Source organism: Amblyomma maculatum, chromosome 10 (genome assembly GCF_055883805.1).
Source record: "Amblyomma maculatum isolate TAMU_Amacu chromosome 10, ASM5588380v1, whole genome shotgun sequence".
Classification (NCBI taxonomy): domain Eukaryota; kingdom Metazoa; phylum Arthropoda; class Arachnida; order Ixodida; family Ixodidae; genus Amblyomma; species Amblyomma maculatum.
Genome location: NC_139353.1, coordinates 112,895,053 through 112,921,636, shown reverse-complemented (window position 1 = coordinate 112,921,636; position 26,584 = coordinate 112,895,053). Strand labels below are relative to the sequence as shown.

Genomic DNA, 26,584 nt, shown 5'->3' with positions numbered 1-26,584 from the left:
GCCAAGCCGCGCAAAAAAATGCAAACCAGGCCTCACCTGATCGCCCTGAATGTATGTGTGAGAGACCAACCGGTCAGGGAGGTTTAAACCAAGCCCATACTGGGCATGTGCATACAGAACAATCGCAAAAACACCGAAACAATCAACAGACTTACTGCCACGGTGAATCAGGCTGTACGACTCATCAGACGAATCGCCAACAAAAGAAAAGGAATAAAAGAAAATGATCTCTGTCGATTAGTCCAGGCTTTCGTACTGAGCAGGACTGTCCACTCCCTCCCGTACCTGCAACTGCAATTCGCGGAGAGAATGAAGGTCGAGAGCCTAATCCGACAAGCCTACAAGGCTGCCCTTGAGCTCCCGCACAGCACGTCTACGGAAAGATTGCTGGCCCTTGGGGTTCACAACACGCTATGGGAGCTGTGCGAGGCAGACGTTGTCTCCCAGCTCGAACGACTCACTCGCACAAATGCAGGAAGGTCCATTCTGTACAGACTACACATGTGCGATCAACTTCCAGAAAAGGAAGCGAAAACACAGTTACCTACGCATATTAGGATAGATTTATTCATTGAACCATTGCCCGAGAATTTGCCCCCCGCGCACCACGAAGGCCGACGCAATGCCAGGGATCTCGCCCTACATGCCACATACGGCCGACTCGTCAATGCAGAATACGTGGACGCGGCAGAACATCGGCATACCCAGAGACAAGCGTTCGCACTGCCCGCTGTGAATGGGAACGGTTCCCCGTTGGCGGCCGCATCAATCGCAACCACCTCCCCCGGGACAGCGGAGGAAACGGCCATAGCTTATTGCAAAAACCAGCATCCCCCAGCGTCTTCCAGTGCGAAACCAGTACGATTCTCGCACTGGTTGTACACTGGATCTGCTGGGCACGCTGAAGTTTTGCGATATTCACTGAAGCAGTAACGGAAAAACACTGGTTGCACGGGTACGATGGGAGAAATACGCTGGGATTAGCTTTTTGACGCTGGTTGTGTCACTGGCATCCGGGATGCACTGGGAGAAACGCTGGGGCCGCACTGGTCCCAGTGGCCCAGTATAGCCGGTGCGGCTTCCGGCGTCGACCGGATTATCATCCCTCAGGGGCCAACATGGCAACAGCGTACTCGCAATCGGCTATCGGGGCGCATTTTAAAAATGTGGTTCAAGAGAGCACTTTTTGCTCCGAAGTCGTTGCGCACCTCTAAGAAAACAAAGGCAGTATCTTTTTTCTAGAGTTTCCATGTTTCGATAGATCGTTTCGAGCGTTTCGAGAGAGACCACGACAGCCGCGCCTCTGATATCTCATGACACATTGACGAATAACGTACAGCTAAAACTAAAACTGGAATTGAATAATGTGGGCTACCATGCATAACAAACTTCACAGTTGATCTTAAGAGCACACAAGGATCACTGCCAAAATATTCAATGCTGGCTTAATCGTAGGCGAGCGTAGCCTGCACCACGGCCCAGTATAAACAGGAGAAAGAAAAAAATAAAACGAGGAAGCGAGTAGTTTACCAAGCGATGGGCCCATGAGAGACGGAAAAACATCATACAGTGTTTGTAATGCATAAAATTTTGCGTCTTTCTCAAGCTTCTGCGTGACTTCTTACTCTGCGTATAAAGCAACCGAGCCCTCGGTCATAGCAACGCTTCCCGAAATGTTTACATACATATATGGTTTAGTTACACGCAAAATAGTGTCATCGCTTCTGCGCTTGCCGGTATTGAAGCTTGGTCGCACTTTTTTCCTTGAAGGTTTGTACTAACGCTCCGTGTTCAGCGAAACTTATGCCCACGGCAGCAGAGCACCACCGAAGAGCCGGCGTTGGTAAATATGCCAGCGATATCAAACTCGACATGTTAAAATGATTCCAGTGCACAAAATAGCGCGCATAGGCATCCAAAACATTAGTTGCAAGTAGTGAGAGCCAGCAGCAAGGTCCAATGATCAAGACATTGTAATTGTTAGAGCGGCAGCAATGGCCTGTAGACTGCGAAACATGAAGTCCCAGCCTTATAAAAGCGGTCATGACATAAAATGCAGAAATGTTTCCAAACATTCCAGTTGTCGGCGATGATAATCTTCAGTGGTTGCCAAAGGTAGAACATTTGATGGATCTTAATGAATTTTAAAAAAGCCAGCCCCTGGCAGGCTTATTATATCAATGTCTTGTGTGTGTTTGTGTTGTCTTGTAAAAGTCGGCCAATAAAGAAAAAAAAGTCGGCATGGATGAGTGGTTAGGGTGGAGAGCTAGAGATTGATAAGAGGTGCCCAGGTAGCCGAGTTCGAAGCGCGCTGTGTGCCACTCTTTTTTTTCACTTTTTGGGGGTTTTTTGATGCACCTAGCTTACTTTATTACTTTTTACCTTTTAATTTTTATCCCAGTCTTTTTTTTCTCCGGGCGAACAGTGCCACCAGTGCGGAGCGTGCCAGTATGCCGCGTCCCAGTGAGCCCAGTTTCCAGTGTCCTACTGGGACCATAATCAGGTGTGGCGCTGGGGCGCTGGAACCCAGTGGCACTGGGTTTTGCAATAGGGTAACCTTAGCTATTGCAAACACGTCTGTCGATATTATATCGGGGGGGGGGGCATCACGTCTACCTCCCTCCGCATCCTCCAAAGCACCTCTGCTCTGATTAGGGAAATTGAACTAATCTGGGTCTCGGCCTACTCGTCTAATTTGGGGACATCTGAATTTAGAGTTGCTGGGCAGTGATAGTGGCCACGAGGGTCGTGATTCTGGAATCCGACGGGTGGGGCTGCAATTTCCAGCTTACCGGTGGTATGTTATTGGTGAAACTGCTGGCAGGGTGGAGGAAGCCTCCGACTTGGACAGAGGCGGGAAGGAGACAGCATGGTGGCGGCTGGCACACTGTGTACTACGGGAAGCCGACCGGCAGCTGCGGCGGCAAAACCGGGAAGTCTTGAAGATGGGCTCGGCTGGAGGCGCTGGTGGGGATAGTAGCTGTTGAATGGTGTCCGGGGGTGATGGCATGCCGCCCGGTTGCCTCGGAGCCTGCCAGGGTACGAACTTAGGATGTTCGCCTTCTTGCAGGATGCAGTAGAGGACGCAAAGGGGGGTTTCGACTGCCTCGTGGGCGGACCAGAACGGTGGCCAAGTTCAGACGGGAATTTAAAGAAGTCCGCGGGAAAGCCCAGCAGTTCTTGCAGGGACCAGCATTCCGGCGAAACGGATGCTGGTGCCGGAAGTGATAAAGAGTAGAATTTCGATCGTCCCATCTAGCGCGCATCAGCGATAGGCTAGGTGGCGGTAATATTGATTCATTGCAGGTCTTGAATTATCTCGTCCTGGTTTTGAGAGCCAGTGATAATGTATATTATGCCACTGAGGGCGTTGTCCGGTGCGGCGGGGAAGCGATGGCACCCATGCGGAGTTCCTACATGCGGAGATAGAAGCTAGCGCGTGGTCAGACTCAGTGCTGAACAAAGTTGTTCAGACGGGTAATTTACAGAAGTCCGCGTGAAAGCCAAGAGCCCAGCAGTTCTTGCAGGGATCAGCATTCCAGCGAAACGGGTGCTGGTGCCGAAAATGATGAAGAGTAGAATTTCGATCGCCCCATCTGGCGCGCATCTGCGATAGGCTAGGTGACGATAATATTGATTTATTGCAGGTCTTGAATTATCTCGTTATGGTTTTAAGAGCCAGTGATATTGTAGTGGATAGCTCTATGCCACTCAGGCATAGAGCTATCCAGTCGGGCTAACATAGCCTTGGAAAAAATTGAAAACTGGGCATGTCAAAACAGTTTAAAACTCAATGTCAGTAAAACAAAAGCCGTACGCTTCCATCCCAGAAATAAAGCGTTTGAGTTGCCTTCTGTTGTACTCAGTGGCACGAAAATGGAAATCGCTCGCTCTGTGAAAACGTTGGGCGTGTACTTCTCAGAACACATGACATGGGACGTTCACATAGAATATTTAGTCAACAAATTATCACGCACAATAGGTTCTCTACGCCGACATTTTCGTGTATTTCCACTTACTATTAACATTATGGTTTATAATTCACTGTTTTCGTCTATTCTGAACTACTCCTTGCTGGTATGGGCAACAACAACAGCTGAAAACATTGCAAAGTTACTACTCCTTCAAAAACGTGCAATAAGAAATATTACTAAAGCTTCTTACCTCGAACATACAGGACTAATATTTAAGCAGCTCAAAATAGTTAAAGTAACATCTTTGTATAACTATAGGCTTTTGCGATTATATAAACAAGGCATCAGTAAAAAGGACAACACACTAACACTCATAGCAGCGCTTCAAGACAACATAAACACATACGACACCCGTAACCCGGAGCATTGGCACTTTACAGCGTGCCGGACGAACAAGGGCAGGCAGATGCTTCGCTTCAGGCTTGCTACCATATTAAATAAATATTTTGCTAATAGTGGTCAAGATTTCTCTCTTCCTCCCATTAAATTAATCCGCGAAATGTTCCTATAAATACATATATTCAAGTTAGGTGTTCTGTCTTGCGGCATTTCTGTTTTATCCTCAGGTATTTTTCCTGATTTACCTAGTGCTTTTTTGTGGTTTAATTATTTCTCCATTGACTCCGTTGACTCCACTGTGTGGGCGTCACTTTCTCTGCTGTGAAATGCCGTCATATGTAGGGGCAGCCGCCCCGTCAAGCTGCTCTTCGAAGCAGCTTTTTAGCGGCTGCTCCTTTCCTTTCCTTGTAGTAAAGGAAAAATAAATTATAATAATAATAATAATAATAATAATAATAATAATAATAATAATAATAATAATAATAATAATAATAATAATAATAATAATAATAATAATAATAATAATAATAATAATTTTTATTATTATTATTATTATTATTATTATTATTATTATTATTATTATTATTATTATTATTATTATTATTATTATTATTATTATTATTATTATTATTATTATTATTATTATTATGCCACTGAGGGAGTTGTCCAGTGCGGCGGGTGCGCGATGGCACTAATGCGGAATTCCGACATACGGAGATAGAAGCTAGCGCGAGTTCAGACTCGGTGCTGAACAGAGTTCTTATAAGGATTGATCCGTACGCGGTCGGCAGCATGGAAAGTGGCAAGGTTGAGGATGCACAGTGTCTGATGTGGTGGTCCATTAGTGGTCGTGCAAAGGTCCACGACCCCCTCATGGTCTAAAAGCGATTTTGAAGCCTTCTGCTGGGAGGCTAGGGAGAGAAGCGTTACAGTGCAGAATGACAGCAGGAGAAATGAGTGTTGACGGTGGAGTGTCGGACTTAGATGCGGTCGAGGGAGGCGGTTGTGAGAGTGTGAGCTTCTGAGCCGCAGCTGCAGGGTGTGCCTGTACGGCCCGTAGACAGTGGAAGTTTGCTTCAAGCATGGCAGGGGGATAGAGACGACTTCGTTTTGGTAGGACGTTCTGGCGGCTTCGAGGTTTGCGAACGACAGTGGCGGTGGCAGCGACCAACGCATGTGTGGCGCATAAACGCAGCAGCGCGCTACACAGGGGCTCTGTGTCGAGCTCCAGGCGATAGGATTAGCGCGCCTGTGGCGTGGCAGAGCAGAAACTGATACAGAAAAGTCGGTTATATTGGAATTGAACTGCGAAGGTGACAATGAATCCTCTCCCATTCAAGGATAAATGATTCGTGTACAGAGTTTGGGGAGATCCGGTAAAGCAGGACAAATATCGAAAACTCAAGCCGAACACGTTCGTTCTGCTCCGCGTCCCATCGGACACTCCATCCACTAAGGGAGCGCGATGTACCGCGTGAAGAGCTGCCCTGAGGCTTTTGCATTTCTCCATTAAAGATTCTCCAGTGTTCTCGGATTTTTGTTGCGAAAGCAACACTACGAAAGCCAAGTGACTCTTCGGGCGGCCACATCTTCTTCGTAAAGAAGAGTAAAGAGGGATATGCCGTGAAGAGGCTTAGCAACGCTTCCTGATGGTACTAAAATGAGCCTGCCATGACATTTGAATTCACGTCTCTCCGATGCCACTAGCAGGAGCTGTCAACTCGGGTCGCTCTTTGCATGTGGGAGGATGATATTGGAATTGGCCTGCCAGAACTATTTGCAATTTCGTTACCCCTACGACACACAGGCACATCCGTACGAATTTGTTGAAGTATGACTTTATATGTGGGCTGGTTGCTTAAGCTCTCTCTCCATACGCTTAAAGGGTGAGCTTAGTGTCCCCAATAATGTAGCTTCTTACACTGATAGGACATGATAGGGGATTTATGCAGCATGACAAAGAAGCTTCCGCCGTTGCTTTAGCGATCAACTAGGACTCCCCAGAGCTATTCGACAACTAATTTTTCCCACTGCAGATGATTGGTTGCCTTTCTTTACTCACTTTCTAACCATCCCACCGATTTGTGCACGCAAATCACGCCATTTCTCGCTCGTTCATGTTGAAACGATTGAAATTTCCCACCACCGGAAGGTAGGCCTACATCACCGGAAGTCGAGTACAGCGTGGCTCCATTTAAATGTCTCCACGCTCTGTCCCGGATTATTTGCCGTCTAATTGACCAAATAGGCTCTAAATTATTGACCCACATGCACATCCTGAGTTCCCATAAGGAATTCCTTGATATTTTATCCTATGCAAGCACTGTTTTATTACAAACGCTTTAGTTCCAACGTAATTGTGCGGACAAGATAGTTATGATAGAAACCGCAATTATATCTGTACAAAGCTTACGCATTATTAAAAAGCGCAGTAAGGATGATCCCAGAAGAAAGACACCACAAATATGAACACTGCAATTAAGTGGCTTTGTTTCCTACAGCGGTTAACAATACATAGGGATACACAGCGCATGCGCACATAACACTAGGTCGATGACAGCCTTCTTAACAGTAATACAAATAGCATTTCACGTCTACAGTCGACGAAACAAGTGGTAATAAGATCATCACCCGGGAAACAGCGTTAAGAACCAACAGACACCAATGAAAACATCAAGAAAATGGGCACGCGCGTAAGATATGGTGCTCATCTTGCAGATATCTCTCCAACAGCAAACTTGATAACAAAGAACAAACTTGACATGACAAAAAACTCAGTGAAGCGTCGCTGACAGTGATTCGCTTTTTTGTCGATTTGGAAAGCATCCAGAAAAATGCTGGCTGTTATGTGAGACCTTTGAGGAGAATTTTTGCTTACTTAAAGCGATGCTCGCACTTTTCGCGTCTGAAAATGTGAAAATAAATTCGCAAGCTTATCTTTATCTATGTTAAGAGCATTGTTCCTTAACTGATCACTGAGAGTAAGCCCAGTCTGCCATAGCTTCTTCAGCAGGACAGGGAAATTATGTAAACCACTACCAGGACAAATTTCGTGGAGGCTTGTTCATGTCGCATTTTTAAAGTCTGCTGAACCTCCTCGTAGATGAGGGGACACTATTTAGGAAACATAGTAGGCGTGGAGAAAACAAAAGCTGCATATTATGTCATTTGACCACATTTTGAGGTTATTGGAAACCTTACAGGAGCATGCTTTAGACATAGAAAAAGATAAACTTGCGAATTTGTTTTCGATGTACCAGCTAATAAGCTTAATTACGCTGCCAGCCACCTTCTCATTAATACAATAAAAACAACCTATATTAGCAGCTCTCTCTATATTGACAAGAATCCCTACCCCTAATTCTCGTCTCTCTGGTACGCGTCGATAACACGAAACATGTACTCCCTTCGCTACACTATCAGCCTTTATTGGCCTCCTAACCTCAATAAGCAAGTAGTGTGATATCCCATTTTATGTCTCCTAGTTGCTCGAAGAGCACTGGTACACTGGCCTCACTGGCTGGCGTTCTAGCACTAAAATTTGCCATGGCCCGTCTCCAATTGCAGGCTATCTGGAGCAGGATACCATCTACTGCGTTACAGGTCTAACCGCCGCCGCTTTCAGTTGCTTCGCAGCACGGTGGATTGAGGGCCAGGGGTTTTTGGAGTATTCGTAGGAGGTTATGGCCAATTACCATTCCAGGGTGGCCAAATCCTGTTCTTGTCAGGGAAGGTGTTTCCGGAGATCGCCGGCCTAAGGTTGCGTTCCAAAGCTATTTATGCAATTCTATCGACACTCGGATATTGTTCGTTCATTTTTTAACTTATTGGAGAGATACGCGGCAACGGGATTCTACCCGTTGTTATTTTGCACGCGAGGTAGATATTCCACCTCTACGGCACCGCCGCACATGATTAGACAGCGGTAATTATAGAGCCGCGCTTTAACCAGCCATTTCGATATTCTATTTGTTGTCTTATAACTCGGATCCAATGTCCCCACATCAGATTCCTATTGGACCTTCCCGTCCTACAGTTGAGAAGTCACTTGTGCTCTAGAGTACCAGCCTATACTACGTCAATGCCTCCAATCTATATGACTCGCAAATATGAAGCGCCGTAGGTATGCATTTGCTTTTTCTCTCAAAATTTCCGTCGCGAATTCACTTGTTCGCGTACCCTATTTGTCCAGTTTCCACAATTAGTCTTCTACATTTCCCTTTTCCTTGCTGCTCCAGGCGCCAGAGCACTACCATTCCCGATGCGTGCCACAGCTCATATTGCTTGCAATGACGTCGGCACACGCGACGCTTTAAGCCAGTAAACACGTCTTGAAGTGCATGACATGATAATTTAATGCGTCCTTCACAATGCAAAGTCTGCCGTTCAGCCGTGTCTAAGTCACCTATGTTCTGGGTGTTGACGAGAGTTTGCGGAAGGCCGAGCAGATGATTGTGTTTCAAATTTTGCCGTGAATAATTTGACAGGATGTCCAGGGCCACCCTAATGTTCCTGGGAGGTGGCAGGCGACGCCGACGGCGAGGCAGCTGAAGCTAGGCACGGAACCTAAGACTAGCTTCTTGAAACTATTTCCTACCTAATCGTGCATATTGTCACGATATTGGCGACTAGGGCTAGGTTATCAGAGCCGGTGCAGGTAGAATTACACGGTCCAAGCTTTAGGTACGTCCTTCAGTCCGGAGCCGATTCCCTTCGCCTTTTTTTCCCCGAGCGCCACTTCAACGTCTTTCGCTCCGAGCGCCCCCTGTCATTCCTCCCTCCTTAAGCGTGACGCACACGGCACAAGTGATCACAGGTGGACAAAAGCAACCGCAAAAAAAAGTTTGCAGATGCCGTCTTTCGGTTACCGTGCAAAGTACGGCTTGAATCGTAAGACATGAACTGTCTCTGGACGAGGTAGCCGACGGCCTGTGTACTCTGATCCATCCTGGAGCACCTCGTAATGGACGCTACTGATGCATCGCACGATTTTATACGGTCCGAAGTAGCGGCAAATTAGCTTGTCTGAAAGGCCGCGGCGTCGAACAGGAGTCCAAACCCACACCTGGTCCCCGGTGTTGTAGGAAGCTTGTTTGTGGTGGAGGTTGTACCGGCGTGAATCCTTGTCCTGTTGCTGGGCGATGTGGACGCGTGCTAGTTGGCGTGCTTGCTCAGCATCTTGGGCAAAGTGTTCGGTGCCGGTAGAAAGCTCGGTATCTGTTTCGCAAGGAAGCATTGCATCCAGCATCGTCCGAACCTCCTTGCCGTAAACTAGGCGAAACGGCCTGAAGCGTGTCGCCTATTGGACTGCCGTACTGTACGCGAATGTCACATATGGTAGGATAGCATCCCAAGTCTTGTGCTGGGCGTCGACATACATCGCCAGCATGTCCGCAATGGTCTTTTAAGCCTTTCCGTCAGCCCGTTGGTCTGCGGATGGTAAGCAGTAGCTTTTCGATGAGCCGTACCGCCGAGATGAAAAACTTCGGACATCATTTGTGAAGTAAAGGCAGTCCCTCTTTCAGTAATAATACAGGTCGGAGCACCGTGCCGCAGCATGATCTGGTGTACAAAGAAATGGGCAACCTCTGATGCTGTACTACTAGGTAACGCTTTTGTCTCGGCATATCGAGTCAGGTAGTCTGTGGCGATGATTATCCAGCGGGCGGTTGCCCCCGGAGGATCGAGGGAAAATACCGAGAAGGTCCATGCCGACCTGATCAAACGGTGCGCGTGGTGGTATTATGGGCACGAGGAGGCCTGCAGGCTTTGACTGCTGAACCTTCCGATGCTGACATTGCCGGCAGCTCTCAACATAGCGCTTAACGACAGTGGCAAGGTTGGGCCAGTAGAATGTCTTTCGTATTCTAGCAAGTGTGCGAGTATAGCCCAAGTGGCCAGAAGTTCGTTCATCGTGGCACGCGGAAAGGATTTCCTCTCGCAGAGCTGCAGGTACCACGAGGAGATAGGTTCTCGAATCGGATCTAGAGCTGTGCTTATAGAGTACACCACTTCTCAGGCAGAAAGTTGAGAGGCTCCGAGAAAAGCACTTAGGTATTGTGGCTGGCTGACCTTATAAATAATCGATCAGGGCTCGTAACTCTGGCTCAGCACGCTTTTGATGAGACATATCTGAAGTATCAACCGCTCCGAGAAAACTGCCAGAGTCACCCGTGAAGCGAGCTCGACGGGCGCACGAGAGAGTGCGTCAGCATCCTCATGCTTATGTCCGGACTTATAGACTATAGTGAATTCAAACTCCTGTAGGCGAAGGCTCTATCGCGCCAGGCGGCCGCATGGGTCACGCAGGTTGACGAGCCAACACAAGGAATGGGGGTCAGTGACAACTTTAAATGGGCGACCATAAAGGTAGGGGCGAAATTTGGCAGCAGCCCAAGTAATGGCGAGGCATTCCTTCTCAGTAGTTGAATAGTTCATCTCGGCGCGGGATAAAGCACAGCTGGCATAGGAGACGACTCGTTCCACACCCTCTTAACGTTGCACGAGAACCGCCCCAAGGCCAATGTTACTGGCGTCAGTGTGGATTTCTGTCTCACCGTGCTCATCGAAATGGGCTAGAATAGGCGGCGATTGGAGACGGAGACGCAAGTCGGTAAAAGCAGCTTCTTGCTCGTGACTCCAAACAAAAGGGGTGTCTCCCCGGGTGAGCCGAATCAGCGGTTCAGCAAGAGCAGCGAAGTTATCGATAAAACGGCGGTAATAACTGCACAAGCCGAGAAATCTGCGAACAGCTTTCTTGTCACGTGGAATCGGAAATTCCGCAACAGCAGTAAGCTTTTCAGGGTCGGGCTTCACGCCGGCAGCGCTTACGACATGACCGAGGAATTTAAGCTCTTGGTAGCCAAAGTGACATTTCTGTGGCTTAAGTGTCAAGTTAGCGGATCGAAGGGCTTCGAGTACTGACCGCAGGCGCTTAAGATGTTGTGAAAACGATTCTGCGAAGACCACCACATCATCTAGGTAGACTATGCAACACTGCCATTTAAGCCCGGCGAGGACAGTGTCCGTCATCCGCTGAAATGTGGCCGGCGCGGAACAAATTCCGAAAGATAGAACTTTAAACTCGTAAAGTCCGTCGGGTGTGACAAAGGCCGTTTTTTCACGATCTCGCTCATCTACCTCAATCTGCCAGTAGCCACTTTTCAGATCGATTGACGAAAAGTACTTCGCACGCCGAAGGCGGTCGAGAGAGTCGTCAATCCGCGGCAAGGGGTAAATAAACATCCTTCTTGGTTACGGCGTTCAGCTTGCGGTAATCGACGCAAAAACGTAATGTGCCGTCTTTCTTTTTAACTAGAAGGACTGGGGAGGACCATGGGCCATTTGAAGGCGGGATAACATCATCTTCGAGCATTTGTTTAACTTGTGACTTAATAACTTCGCGCTCTGTCGAAGAGACGCGGTAGGGATGCTGGTGAATTGGGCGCACATCATCGAACGTCACGATCTGGTGCTTGGCAATTGGAGTCTGATGCACTTTTGACGATGATGCAAAACACTCTCTGAATTCGAGTAACAATCAAAACAGCTGTTCACGCTGGTTCACCGATAGCTCTGAGCTAATATCGAGGTTATCGAGGGATATAGGCGGTGGCACGGTTTCTGTGGACAAGCACTCGGAGACTCCAGATATGCGTTCCGCGAAAGCTACGAAAGTATTCCGAAAAAGGTATCGATACTCGTGCGAAAAATTGGCAACAAGTAGCTTGGACCGACCACAGTTAAGATGGATCAAACTGCGAGCCACGAAGACTGCCTGCGTCAACAGTAACGAGAGGTTAGTTTCGGCTATTGCATCACCATCGTGAAGTGCATTACATTTGACATTAACGAAGGTGCTGGTTCGGGGTGGCAGCATGACACTGTCAGCATAAACTCGGGGAACATTGAGTGGTCGCTGTGTACTGCTGAGGGCCACTGCTTTCTCAGTGGAAAACGAGACCTTAAAATCCCGGAGGTCAATATTTGCGCCATATTCACGAAGAAAATCTACGCCCAGAATTAGGTCACGTGAGCAGCTTTTCAGAACGAGGCAGCTTACCACAAATGTCGACTCTTGAATTTGAATCCTGGCCGTGCACATGCCTAGAGGAGTAACCAGATGACCACCCGCAGTGCGAACGTGTGTGCCAGCCCACAGAGTCAAAAACTTCTTGAGAATCGCGGCAAACTGGCTGCTCAAAATAGAATAATCAGCGCCAGTATTCAACAAAGCTCGAACATAGCTACCATCCAGTATTACTGGTATGTCCAACGACAGCTTCTCGCGAATATCAGGCTTCTGAGTGTTTGAGTGCTCTGCGTCGGTGTACGCGGTATGCTTCACCTGCGATGTCCGTTCCACCGGCAATTCGTCGTCGTTGCGGGTGCGTTGTCGCCTCACCTGTTGCAGCGGTAATTCGTCGTTGTTGCGGGTGCGTTGTTGCGTCGTCTGTTTCACCGGCAATTCGTCGTTGTTGCGGGTGCGTTGGTGCGTCGTCGATTCCACCGGCAATTCGTCGTCGTTGCGGGTGCGTCGTGGTGACGTCGAGGTAGCGTTATAATCGGCAACCGCGGACTTTTGCAATGTCGATTCGTAGAGTTTCCGCGTCCGCGTCGATTGGGGGTCTCCCACGCAGCGATGTCCAGCGAGCCTACCCCCGAAGGTCGCTGGTTTTAGTTTTCCCGCTGATGGCTGGTCAATCGGCCCTGCGCTGCCCATGAGGACCTCGCAGCAGATGGCGAAGGGTGAGCCCTCGGCGACGGTGATTGAGATTGCCGCAGACGAGACGGAACACCACGGCGCTGGTCATTGAGGAAATCTTCAACGGCTCGGGGCGGTTCGCCGTAGCGAGGCCGCGGAGAATCGGCGGAAAAACCTTCGAGGCCCAGTCGATGGTAGGGACAGCGCCGATAGACATGACCCGGTTCGCCGCAGTTAAAGCATAAAGGCCGTCGGTCGGGGGTACGCCACTCGTCTGTTTTCCGTCTAGACTGTCGGTAATCCGTTACGTACTGGATCACGGGGGCCGGTGTTGTTGTTGCAGCTACGTTACCAGGAATGACGGTCGGCGACTGGGGCGGCGAGTATTGCAGCACCTCGGCGTATGTGGGACGCTGGCACTCAGGTGGCGTAACAGGAGGAGCAGGGTGAGGTTCACCGCTTGGAAACGGAGGACGGAGCTCTTGCTGCACTTCGTCGCGGACAACGCTCGCAATGGAGGTGGTTGATGTGCGCCATACAGCAGTCTGAGTTCGTCGCGCACAATCGAACGTACGAGCTCAAGTAGCGCCGATGCGTCCATGCCATGCGATGGTAACTCGGCAGAGACGGAGGTGGCGTGGACGGTACGATTCTGTGCCGACGCTCGCTGCTGAAGCACTTTTTCTATCGTGGATGTTTCCGCAAGCAATTCTGCGACAGTTTTCGGTGGGCTGCGCACCAGGCCAGCAAAAAGCTACTCTTTAACGCCAAGCATGAGGTAGCGCAGCTTTTTGTCCTGGGACATTGTAGGGTCTGCCCGCTTGAAGAAGCGTGTCATGTCTTCGATATATGCCGCGACGGTTTCGTTAGGCATTTGAACCCGAGATTGGAGAGCGCGTTCGGCCCGTTCGCGGCGATCTGAGCTACCGTAAGCAGCCTCAAGATGACGCTTGAACTCACTCCAGGAAGACAGCTGGTCTTCATGGTTCTCGAACCATGTCCGAGCGCCATCTTCAAGGCTGAAGTAGACGTTGCGAAGCCGGGCGGCGTCATCCCAGAGATTGAAGGTAGCTACCTTTTCGTAGTGCTGCAACCAGTCGTCGACGTCTTCATAGGTGTCCCCGTGAAAGGTCTTTGGGACGCGGGGGATCTGAAACGTCACGTAAGTAGGTGCCGCTCCAGGCATTGCGACGACGTCGTGGCTTCCGGTAGTCATAGCCGATGGGGAAAACCCAGGTGGTAGGCCTCGTTGTCTGCGGCTGGTGCGGTGAAGAGGCGTTTACTCGAATATATGACCAGCACTCCTGCTTAGCGGAGGGGTACGGGATATCAGACCTGACCTCCACCAGATTTGTCACGATATTGGCGACTAGGGCTAGGTTATCAGAGCCGGTGCAGGTGGAATTATTACACGGTCCAAGCTTTAGGTACGTCCTTCTAGTCCGGAGTCGATTCACTTCGTCCTTTGTTCCCCGAGCGCCACTTCAACGTCTTTCGCTCCGAGCGCCCCTGGCAATATTCTCACTGATAATGCTTTTTTTTTATTTTGGAAACGAATAAACTGAGGCACAGTTCCACCAGAAAAACAACCCTAGACAAGAACTGCAAAAATGGGCTTGCGTTTACCCGTTGTTTAATAATTAAAGCATCTTGGATGTAACCTTTAGAGCAAGAGGGAACCATGCGGATGGATTCCGTGCTGATAAATGTAAACGCCTGAAAGTCATCAACATAAAAGCTCTGGGCTTATATCATCTAAACATCAAATAGGGCACGCTGGTCTACTATACACTAAGTCAATGGTGAATTAAAATATATAATTGCATCGCAAGGTCATTTACTGCTTGAATTACTGTACTTGTCATCTGGTGTTTAAAATTATGTTCTGCCTGCAATATTGTCTTTTTTTGTGTGTGCAACAAAAATCTGTTAAAAAAAAGCGCTAGTAAAACTATATACTACATCTCTTACATCTAAGGTGTACCTTTTTATGACAATGTAAACATCTTTAATTGCATTATCTAAACTATGCAAATTTTGCATGTGGTGAATTACGCAGGCAACGAAAACTACACAAATTTTATACCAACCTCAGGAATTAACGTCTAACAGTCATTCCTACCAATGCGTCACCTCAAATTTTGGTTGGTGCCTTTATCACAAGCCAGTTATAATGCGGAAATGGCATGTATAACTGTTCCAAGTATGTTTATGTACTCATAACGGATACAATTATCAGATACTACTGGCGTCGGGATAACCGAATAGCATGTTTTTCTTCAGTTGTGCTCCACATATGTGAAATGGAAATACTGTCTGAAGTGTTAAGTGTACAATTTCATTATTTTGATTAATTGCCTACGTTTTGTGTTGTTTATTGCTTTTTAATATTTATTTGCACTTATTTTACTTGATATCAGTCACATTTAAACATTTAACCACCGCTTTGTTGGTGGCGGAAGCTGAGTCATTTTGCATAGTAGAAAACATTGCATGTGCTCAGGTAATATATAAAAAAATCAAATAAAAGAAACAAATTGATGGGCATCACAGTCAGTCGCAGAAAGCTACATGCTATCGACATTTTAGTTAATGCCGGCTTCATATCTTTCCGGTGGTACCTTGGGTGTGTGTGAGGAGTTAGGAAGGCACTCAGCGCAATCAATGTCTCAAAATAAACTTTCACTGTAATTGCTCTGTGCGCTGGCATGGTAATCATGTAGTGGCGGAGTGGGCGGCTTACGCACACAGAAATAGCGCCAAATTGATAAGATCTTGAAAAGCTTCACACACTCTAGAGTGTCTACTTGTGATATGTATAGCTGTCTGCTGTTTGGAGATAAAATAATCGCGAAGAAACGCCAAACGGCCCGGAGTGTTTATGAAATTCTGAGCTTGACAATATTCACGTATTTTTGTCTTCCAGATACAACAAAAACAGTTAAATACACAATGATTTACTGGGACGATGAAGGAAAATGTTTCATTTTGTTATATAGCCGGGATATTCATGAAAATTGTAAGACCAAACATTGCTGTCTATCCATCGGACACATCTTTCTAAGCTGCGTGGAGCTATTTTTATGAATTAGGACAATAGACTGACTGAAAAATTAGAGATGTCATAAACTGGCTAAGAGCGCAATGTGGCGGCAATAGAAACAGCCTTCCTTTTTTATATTCATTTCATAATGGGGGCGAAACATTCTAATCTTCATTTGTTGCTTTCTAACTGCCACTAGCATGCGGTCTTATCACTCAGCTCACGTTACAATTTCGTTCTCTTTGGGCATGATTTTGGTTGCGGTATTGGGTATTATGTTGCTTTGTTTCGCGATATACGTCGACATGTATCGCGAAAAGTAATAGCCATGAGTGACTGTTTCTGCAATGTTCTCGGTTATGCTAGTCACAATTTATCTCTTCAAACTGATATTTCTGTTACGAATTTACATTCAGCCCTGAAAAGTGCACCGGGCAGTCGTACTTCCACGACCAACGAGTGCGCGTCCTGCTATCGCAGACGTCGAATTACGTATTTCGCGGTCGCAGATTGACTAAATAGTTTACTTCAGAGTATTATCATCCTCTTCGATTGTTGCCTACAACCTTGCCACCACTAGGTGGTGGCAAGGTTGGAGGGGCCTCCCCTAATGTGGTAGTGGGGCCTCCCCTAATGTTTTGGATTACTACCACATATCGAGATAACAGCCCTATTCGTATTCCTCCGGAAGACGTACCCACAGCCCAGGTCCAACCTGAACACGAACTGCTACCAGTACCTACCAAACCCGGAAGGAGGCTTCTGCATTAACAATGGCTCACTTTACAGTACCTGTTTCGATTGCGATCCAGCAGCGCCGACAGCCCCGAATTTCCGACAGCAGTCCAGTATAATAACTAGAGGACTGGTTCGGTGAGTATGGTCGAGTTGCCGCGTACAGCTGGGACGATCCATTGGAGCTCCAGAATGTCTACGCACTGGATAGGTCGGCTCCAACATGGAGTGAATATGAAGAATCGTCCCTACGACATAGAATGGGGATGAGGCACTGGCCTGTTTGCCCAATGTAACATATACTACAGGACAATGGGATTAATACGCCACACTAATGGGGCAGTTCACAAAGCGCGTGGCGTGTTTTGTTGCGCAGGGTTTTGTCTGGTACGTACTGCTGACCATGCGGCACATCCTAGACAGCTTTTGTGGGGCTGTTAAGACGATACAAATGCCGCACTTTCCCGCAGCCTATTTAAGGCTATGGGGCAAGTTGTGTATGTAGGGCACAGGCACCGGACGTCCTAGCAGGCCGTCATTTCAGCAGCCTGCTGTCTTGCATTCCCTGTCGGAGCTATTTAATAAGGCTCTCAGCGACGGACGCGAGTATGCTGTCAGGGAAGCCAGCGCTACGCCTACGGACGCCATCTTCGTAGCGCTGGCTTCCCTGACAGCATACTCGCGTACTTATGTACCACTACCCCAAGAACAAGCAACACTGGATTCGCTTTCTTCTTGAAAGCTACAGCGAATGTTTTTTTTTTTTTTTTCAGCAGCAAAGCTGCGACACACTCCGTTAGAAAAGCTTCGCATTATCACAGACGAACAAGCCCGACCTATTCATCAAAGGCCGTACCATGCATCGCATCCTGTGCGCCAATCTATCCACAATCAAGTTGAGGAAATTCTACGTGGATATGTAATTCAGGCATTGAAAAGCCCCTGAGAGGCGCCAGTCATCCTGGCGAAGAAAGACGGTACATCGCTTCTGCGTTGATTACTGCCGTTTGCATAACGTCCCGAAGAAGGATGTCTACCCGCTCCCTCGCATCGACGATACTTTAGAGTCTAGACCATATCTGCAACGCTCGTACTTCTTGTCAATGGATTTGAAGAGCATGTGCTGGCAAATTGAGGTCGACGAAAGTAACCACGAGAAGACGGCGTTCATAACACCAGACAACCTCTGCGAATTCAAGGTAATGTCATTTGGACTGTGCTTCGCACTAGCCATGCTTAAACGTGTAATGGACACTGTGCTGGCAGGCTTGAAATGACTGATCAGCCTCGTATAAATAGATGATACGGTTGTCTTAGGCTCTAACTTTTGTAACAACCTGAAAAGGCTTCGGACAGTTCTAGAAGCTATAAATGTATCACGGTTAACTTTGAAAGTAGAGAATTGCCACTTTGCTTACGAGGAACTGCGATTACTGGGTCATATCGTTAGCAGGGATTATGTTCGCCCTAGGGATGGGTAACTCCGGAGCGAGCCGGATCTTCGGAGCCGCTCCTTTCAAAAAGCTGATGAGCCATTTGGCTCTGCAAAGTCGGAGCCCGATCCGCCGAAGCCGTCGAATCCGGAGCGGCCGGAGCGGTCGGAGCCATCGGAGTGGTCGGAGCCGTCGGATCTTTCGCAAATCTGGTTGCTGGTTCTCTCGTTCAGTGAACTTTTCCGTGCCGCGCCGTCTATTAGCAATGCGAGAAAGCAACCTCCTGCCCTTTCTCGCAAGACTCGCAATAATCACCTCGCGCTCGGCTGTCTTCTATTTTATTATTTGAAATACTGCGGACCGTGCATGGTTCTAGCAGAAGGGGCACATTCAAACATTATGCAATACAAAAATTACAAGTATATGCATAGAGAAATATTAGAAGTCAAACAATACGAATTCAAGACATCATTCAGAATTGAAGATTGAGCGGAGTGCGCCGTTCTTTTGGTTTTGTTCTATAAATAGAGACCGGATAAATGTCTGGAACGGCCGTTCTTTTGAAAAGGCGCTTTTTTCTCGTTCAGTGAGCCTTGTCTGTCGGAGCCGGGTGAGAGTTTTCAAAACGCAAAGCAAGAAAGCAAATATAACGCCCTTCCTTTTCATTGTCACAACGAGCCCATTGTCTTCGGATCTTCCGGCGGGTACCGCAGGCGCACTCCTGCTGGTGTCCGCACTTTTTTTTTATTGCGAAAGAAATACTACTCTAGGTTTCGAGCCTTTATCATGGCGCGGCCGCAACCACATGACGCTATGACTTCACACCACACCTGACCCTAGGGTGAGAGCTGGGCTACTAAATCAAGCGGTCGGCGTAGCGCGGCCGCACCCACGTGATGCTGTGACGTCACACCCCACGTGACACTACGTTGAGAGCTGGGCTACCAACTCAAGCGGTTGGCGCAGCGTGGTCGAAGCCATGGCGCAGCGCGTTACGTCATACTTCACATGGCACAAAAGTGAGATGGGCTGGCAGGAGCTGCCAAATTGGGTCTCTCGTTTCACATGGAACGATTATGTCAGAATCAGCCTGCTAGGAGCCTTGCATTCAAGGCTCCTAGCAATAAGGCCAATAAGGCACGTTTACACGGCTTATTTAAAGCGGGGCTTTATATATGGGCGGAGGATGAAGAAAAAGAGAAGAAGAATGCTCGGTCACCCGCAGCTAATGGTTTCGCTCAGTTATTGGTTCAGTAGCGCTGAATCCTTGTAATTTTTATGTCTTGCAGTTTTGTGGTTTTGTTTCATGCCGATGAGTGGGGACCGGTACACGCTCTCGTCCGCTGTGTAAAGTGGTCCGCGGCAATCCTTTTGGCTCTGTATACGTAATATAGTATGACACCCGGTGCCACTGAAGGGGGAGTAAAGCAGCCTTATTTGGCAAAGAATAGCCCTCGACGCCCTCGAGGCAGGGGGTTAGGGGATCGAGGCCAATGTTGTACGCCAAGCATACTTTGTACGCGGTGACTGTTAGTGTCGGGAGCAGAGAAAGCAGAGCGAAGTGGCCCGATTGTTCCGCGTTCTTTTGTAGCACCTTCCTCAGCCGTCTCAACAGGCAGAACCGCAACTGCAGTCAGGACCGCTGGCAGAAAATGATGCTAAATGCCCTCGCAGGCTGGGTCAAGTAAGGGCCAAAATTGATTTTCCTTTATATTACTACTGGTGTTATATATATAGCAAAGCTTTCGCCCTCGCTCTTGATCATGCTCTACGTGACGCTGACGGCAACAAAGGACGTACCACGTCCGCCGCCATGGCTGAGGGTGGCGCTGGTGAACCCTCTCAAGGTTCGTATACAGACAACATAAATACCCGAGCAAGTAGCAGGGGGGATAGCGGCCGATGTAGCTCAGTTGGAAGAGCACCGGACGCGATATTCGGAGGTCGTGGGTTCGGTCCCCACCATTGGCACGTTGTTTTTTCTTCTACTTTGTGTTTAATTATCTTTCCCCTAAACAGATTACATTAATAATTTCTGTGATTATCCAAGTAAACATTAAAAAAAATGACAAAGCATCATCCCCAACGCTTTCCTTGGCCTCGCCGACTGTTGGCTTCTTTAATTCATGCATTATAACGAGCACCCTCATTTCCCCTTAATTGATCTGCTTGTAGCTTACGGGGGTCTCGGTTCTGGCAGTCTTGAAGCCATAGGTACCGTAAGAGGGTTCTAGCACAGCTTTCGTCCTCGCTCTTGATCACGTTCTACGTGACGCTGGCGGTAACAAAGGACGTACCACGTCCGCCGCTATGGCTGAGGGTGGCGCTGGTGAACACTCTCAAGTTTCGTATACAGACAACATAAATACCCAAGCAAGTAGCAGGGGGAACAGCGGCCGATGTAGCTCAGTTGGAAGAGCACCGGACGCGATATTCCGAGGTCGTGCGGCACGTCGTTTTTGCTTCTACTTTGTGTTTAATTATCTTTCCCCTAAACAGATTACATTACTAATTTCTGTGATTATCCGAGTATACATTAAAAAGAAAGACAAAGTATCATCCCCAACGCTTTCCTTGGCCTCGCCGACTGTTGGCTTCTTTCCTTCATATATATATATATATATATATATATATATATATATATATATATATAAGAGGGGTTTATTGGGGGTTAAAGAAGAAGGAGGTGCAGAAGAAGGCAGCGGCGATCGCGACAAGGTGTCAACGTCGGAGTGTTTGCATCTTGATCGATAGATCACGTCAAAATCAGTCTTCAAGGCGACGAGCCCAGCGGCCGAGGCGTCCAGAAGGGTCTTTCAGCAAGGCCGACCAGCAGAGGGCATTGTGGTCGGTGATGACGTTGAAGCGGCTGCCATAAGGGCGAAAATTTGTTAAGGCCCATACGATTGCAAGAAACTCCTTTTCCGTGACGGTGTAGTTGAATTCAGCTTTCGTTAGCGCTCCGCTAGCGTGAACAACCACATATTCGAAAAAGCCGGGTTTGCATCGAGCGCGGACAGCACCGACGCTGATGCCGCTGGAGTCAGTGTACACCTCTGTAGGAGCGGATGGGTCGTAATGGCGGAGATTGGGCAGTGAAGTTAGTACACGTAGGACCATAGTGAAAGCGTCGTCGCACAGTAGGGTCCATGTAGACAAGTCGGCTGGACAATTCAGCAATTTTGTAAGCGGTTCAATTATGGTAGCGAAATTGCTTACAAAACTGAGAAAATATGAGTATAGGCCGACGAAGCTGCGCAGCTCTTTAACAAACGTCGGTTTTGGAAATTCAGTGACCGCACGTAGTTTGTCCAGGTAGGAAGGACGACATCTTTGGACACAACATGACCCAGTATTGTGAGCTTCCGGGTGCCAAAACGACATTTCTTCAGGTTAAGTTGGAGACCAGCGCCATTGAGACAGCTCACGATTTGGTGCAAGCGCAAGAGGTGCATCGGAAAATCTGGAGAAAAAGCGATGATATAATCCAAATAACAAAGACAAATGCTCCACTTGAGGCCGCGTAAGATGTTGTCCATCTTTCGCTCATAGGTAACAAGAGCGTTGCAAAGACCAAACAAAGGCTGTTTAGGGTCGGTCAGACTCAGCCATAGGTACTTGCGAATAGCCAGAGCGCAGATCCAGGGACGACAGTAACTCTGCTGCTTGTAAACAATCGATGGCGTCGTCAATACGGGGTAGTGGGTATACGTTTTTATGTGTAATTTTGTTAAGACTGCGGTAGAAAACGTAAAAGTTTATGGAGCCATCCTTCTTTTTCACAGGTACTACGGGAGACGACTACAGTCTAGATGAAGTTTGAAATACACCACGTTGTAGCATCTCGTCGACCTGTTCAGCAATAACACGGCGCTCCGAAGGCGAAACACGTTAAGGGCGCTAACGAAGAGGGGCATGAGTGCCGGTGTCAATGTGGTAAACAACCTCGGTCGCACGGCCCTAGGAAGTCGTCTGAGCGTCAACCGAAGAACAGAACTGGTTGAGGAGAGCAAACAGTTGCTCTCGGTGAGTCAGGTCGAGGTCACTGGCCACAGGCGATTGAAAAAAGGTCCGAACTCCGTTTGTCGGAAGACGCAGTAATATGCGTTAGGAAGGATATACGTGGGCACTCTGTGGTAAATACCCATCAACTTCAAACGGCGAGATGAGGTCAGCAACTTCTATATGTCCAAGGCATTCGCCACGAAGTAGCGGGCCCACAGCGGTTGAGGTATTCGCAACAACAATGTCAGCGGCACCTGAGGTAATATCGATGATAGCAAAGGGAAGAAGGAGGTGACGGCGAGAGGCGAACTTGGGAGATGGCGAAAAAAGAACATTCGCATTTGGAGAAGTAGGTACACACACGGGAACAGTCACAGCACAGTTGGGCGGAATGTCGGTATCGTCGGCGACAACAAGTTTGGCGCAAGAAAAAGACGGCGCATGGTCAAGAACCGCATCACAGAGCGCAGAGAAGGCGACGTGGGCGCGGGCGCAGTCAAAAACAGCATTGTGACGGGAAAGGAAATACCAGCAAAGAATTAAGTCATGCGAGCATGACGCAAGCACTAAAATCTCGACGATGTATAAGACGTCCGCGATAACTGCACTCGCTGTGCGAGCAGCAGACGGACGAACGGAATCAGCGCTGGCGGTACGAAGAGAGAGTCCAGAGGCGGGATGATAACTTTATGAAGCGAGCGGCCAAAACCTTCGCTAATGACGGAGAGAGTGGCCCCTGTATTGAGGAGTGCAAGTGCACGAACACTGTCAACAAAAATTTCGAGAACGTTCGGCGGAGACAGACGAGGACTTGGGGTAAGCGAAATGTGCGCAGTTCGTGCCCCAGGAACTGCGGCTGCTAGTTTTGCGAGTCTTGTGTAACGCTGCGACGCCGCATTGGCGACAAGGACTGACGGCGAGGGGACGGCAAACGGTGCAATGGAATGTGCTGGCAGCCCGATGAGCTGTGGGCTTCCCTGGAGATGTCACCGAATGTGGGTGCATGGTGTGGTACTGATAACTGCAGTCAGCCATAGTCCGTGCAGGGGCAGGACGCAGAGTACGACGGCATAGGTGGGACGTTGCCTGGAATTCCGCAGGCATAGCAGTTAGGCCGGTTGTCATTCGTGCGCCAAGGATTGTAGGGAAGCGTCGTTGATCGTAACCGTGAAGAGATAGTCGGTGGGGCCATAGTCGGCACATACGCAAAGGACTGTAGCGGCGGAGGGCGAGCGGTTACTTGTGCATATGTTGGAGGCATTTGTACTGGTACAGGTAGAGGCGGCACGACAACAGGGGGGTTATAACTCAATGGTGCAGCAAGAGGTGCGGGCTGCAGTGGGACAGGATCGATAGTTTTGGCGCTGGCTGGCCAAAACTGGAAAGTGCATCGGCAACTTCCTGTGTAATGGTGTGTCGGATCGCAGGGTTAAGTAGCTGGGTTGTAGACGACGGGCGTGGGCCGGACAAAAGCCCAAGTTGTCGGAAGACCTCATCTCGAATAAAATCTTTGATGGGAGCCAAAATGTCGCTGCTCACAGCCAGGCCAGAGATGGACGCAGCAAGTGCGGGAGAGCGACGAGTGCAGAGGCGTTGCTGGAGCATTTCCTCGAAACTTTGGCAAAGGTTGTACGCTGAGGTCACCGTGGTTGGGCTCTTTGCCTACAGCACGAGAAATGCATCGGCATCAGTGCCTTTCATTATGTATTTTATCTTGGCAGCCTCATCCATAGACGGGTCGACACGCTAGCATAAATCCACACAGTCTTCAATGTAGCTTGTGAAGGTTTCCCCTTCACGCTGAACTCGTACGCACAGGGCTTCTTTAGCGCGTAGTTTCCGAACTGTGGGGCGACCGAAAACGTCCGTGAACTTTATGAAGTTTGGCCACGTTGGCATGTCAGTCTCATGATTTTTATACCATAGGTTAGAAACGTCACTCAGGTAGAAGACGACGTTGTTGATATTCCTGCAGTCATCCTAAGTGTTATGACGACTCACCAGCTCGTACGATGCCAACCAATCTTCAATGTCCTGGTCGCCCTGCCCGCTGAAAACTGCAGGGTCTCGCTGCCGAATGGCACCGGAGCATGAGATGGACTGCGAAGGGCCTGTCACCTGCTGTTGGCTTACCTCGTTTGTCGCCATAGGTATCGTACGGCTGCGGAGCTCCACGGTGATCGTGTAAGCGTCGTTCCCAGGCGCGTTCCACCAAATGAAGAGGGGTTATTCCAGAGGCTGGAGACGGTTACCGGTGACACAGTCGATCGTAGAGCGAGCGCAACCTCTCCTGAACAATATAGTCCGAGCTCTCAATGCACGCGTCAGCTGATCGGTGTCGTCATCGTCGTTCGTGTCGGCGGTGTATCATCGTCTTCCTTACAATATATATATATATATATATATATATATATATATATATATATATATATATATATATATATATATATATATACATATATATATATATAATCAGCCTGATTATAACCACTGCAGGGCGAAGGCCTTTCCCATATTTCTCCACTTAACCCGGTTCTGTGGTAGCTGCACCCATTTGACCCCTGCGAACTTCTTAATCTCATCCGCCCACCTAACTTTCTGCCGCCCCCTGCTACGCTTTCCTTCCCTTGGAATCCAGTTTGTTACCCTCAGCGACCATCGGTTATCCTCTCTTCGCACTACATGCCCTGCCCATGTCCATTTCTTCTTCTTAATTTCTACTAGAATGTCGGTAACTTGAACTATTTCTCTGACCCACTCTGCACACTTTCTATCTCTTAATATTACCCCTACCATTTTTTGTTCCATAGCCATTCGGGTTGTCCTCAACTTAAGTTGAGTTGTCCTCAACTGGGTTGTCCTCAACTTTATATATATATATATATATATATATATATATATATATATATATATATATATATATATATTGTTACGGTACGCAGTGAAAGAGACGATGACGAAGTGCTAGACTAGTGGAGAAAGACGACGCTGCAGCTGCGTCTGGTTCTCCTGTGAGTGTCCTTGATGGTGAACTGTTGCGGCTACGACGTACCATCGCCTCCTAACATATCGACGTGCCTCGTAACATCTTGGTGGAGCTGCTGGGTAAGACACCAATACCACAAGCTGGATCTCAGTAGTGGCTGCCAACTTGGTGCTAGCACTATGCAGTCCGACGCAGCTACCTCTACAGGGGCACAACCAGCGCCCACTGTCGTCGTTGCGCATCTTCGTGATCCGGGAACCTTTTGCGGCACCGATGACATCGACGTCGAAGACTGGCTTGCTATGTACGAGCGAGTCAGTAAGCACAACCGATGGGACGCAACGTTGATGCTTGCAAATGTCATTTTCTTACTGGCTGGTACGGCGCGCGTCTGGTTCGAGACGCACGGAGATCTAACATCCTGGGACATGTGCAAATAGAAGCTTCGGGATCTCTGGCAAGCCGATCGGACGCAAGCTCGGCGCTAAAAAGGACCTGGCATCGCGAGCACAGTCGTCGACCGAATAATATCTGTCGTACATACAAGACGTACTAGCTCTATGCCACAAAGTAAACAGCGCCATGCCCGAGTGTGACAAGGTGGGCCACATCTTAAAGGGCAGTGCTGACGACGCTTTTAACCTTCTATTTTGCAAAGATTGTACGACAGTCGACTCCGTCCTCGAGGTATGCCGGCGGTTTGAGCAAGCTAAACATCGTCGTATCGCTCCCCGCTTCGACAACTTGGCAAACACAGTTGCTACGTCTTTGTGCGAAGATCTGCCAACACTGCAGCAGCCGTCCCATGAGCCAAACTTGACCAGGATCGTTCGCAGAGAGCTGGAGGCAATGGCCCCCGTCGCATTCACACCTCAGCCGGCGGATACTACTATAGCACTGATCCAAGCTGTCGTTCGCCAAGAATTCGCGAACGGGGGCCTTAATGCGAGCGTAAGCCTCAGCTCTGGTCAGCCGTCCACACAGCCATCTGTCCAGCCCACCGTTCCGGTGGTAGCTGCTGCGGCTCCTACTGCACCCTTCCCGACGCGATACCCCGAATCTACCCGACGCTACTGCAACCCAGAATGGCGGACCTTGGACAGCCGACCCAACTGCTTCAACTGCTCACGCGCCGGCCACTTTTCTCGCCATTGCCGCAGCCGTTGGAGTCCGCCACCTCGACCTCGCTACTATCATGATCGCAGCACCGCCTATGGACCACACCCAACCTCTCTCGTGATACGCCCTCTCGTGACTTGAACCCGCCATCCCCGCGCATGTCCAACCGATCGCCGTCTCCCCAGACCCGCCGTTCTCTCTCGCCCCTACCTCACCGTTCCTCGTCCCCTCACTTCTCTGGCCCGC

General features: G+C 48.7%; 1 long non-coding RNA gene across 1 annotated transcript in view; it reads left to right on the top strand.

The window, feature by feature from the left end:
* Positions 1 to 26,584, top strand: part of LOC146177261 (uncharacterized) — a 91,340-nt gene that overhangs the window by 52,985 nt on the left and 11,771 nt on the right. The window contains exon 4 of the long non-coding RNA XR_014701018.1: positions 15,944 to 16,036. This is a non-coding gene — a long non-coding RNA (uncharacterized LOC146177261). The remainder of the gene's footprint in view (positions 1 to 15,943; positions 16,037 to 26,584) is intronic.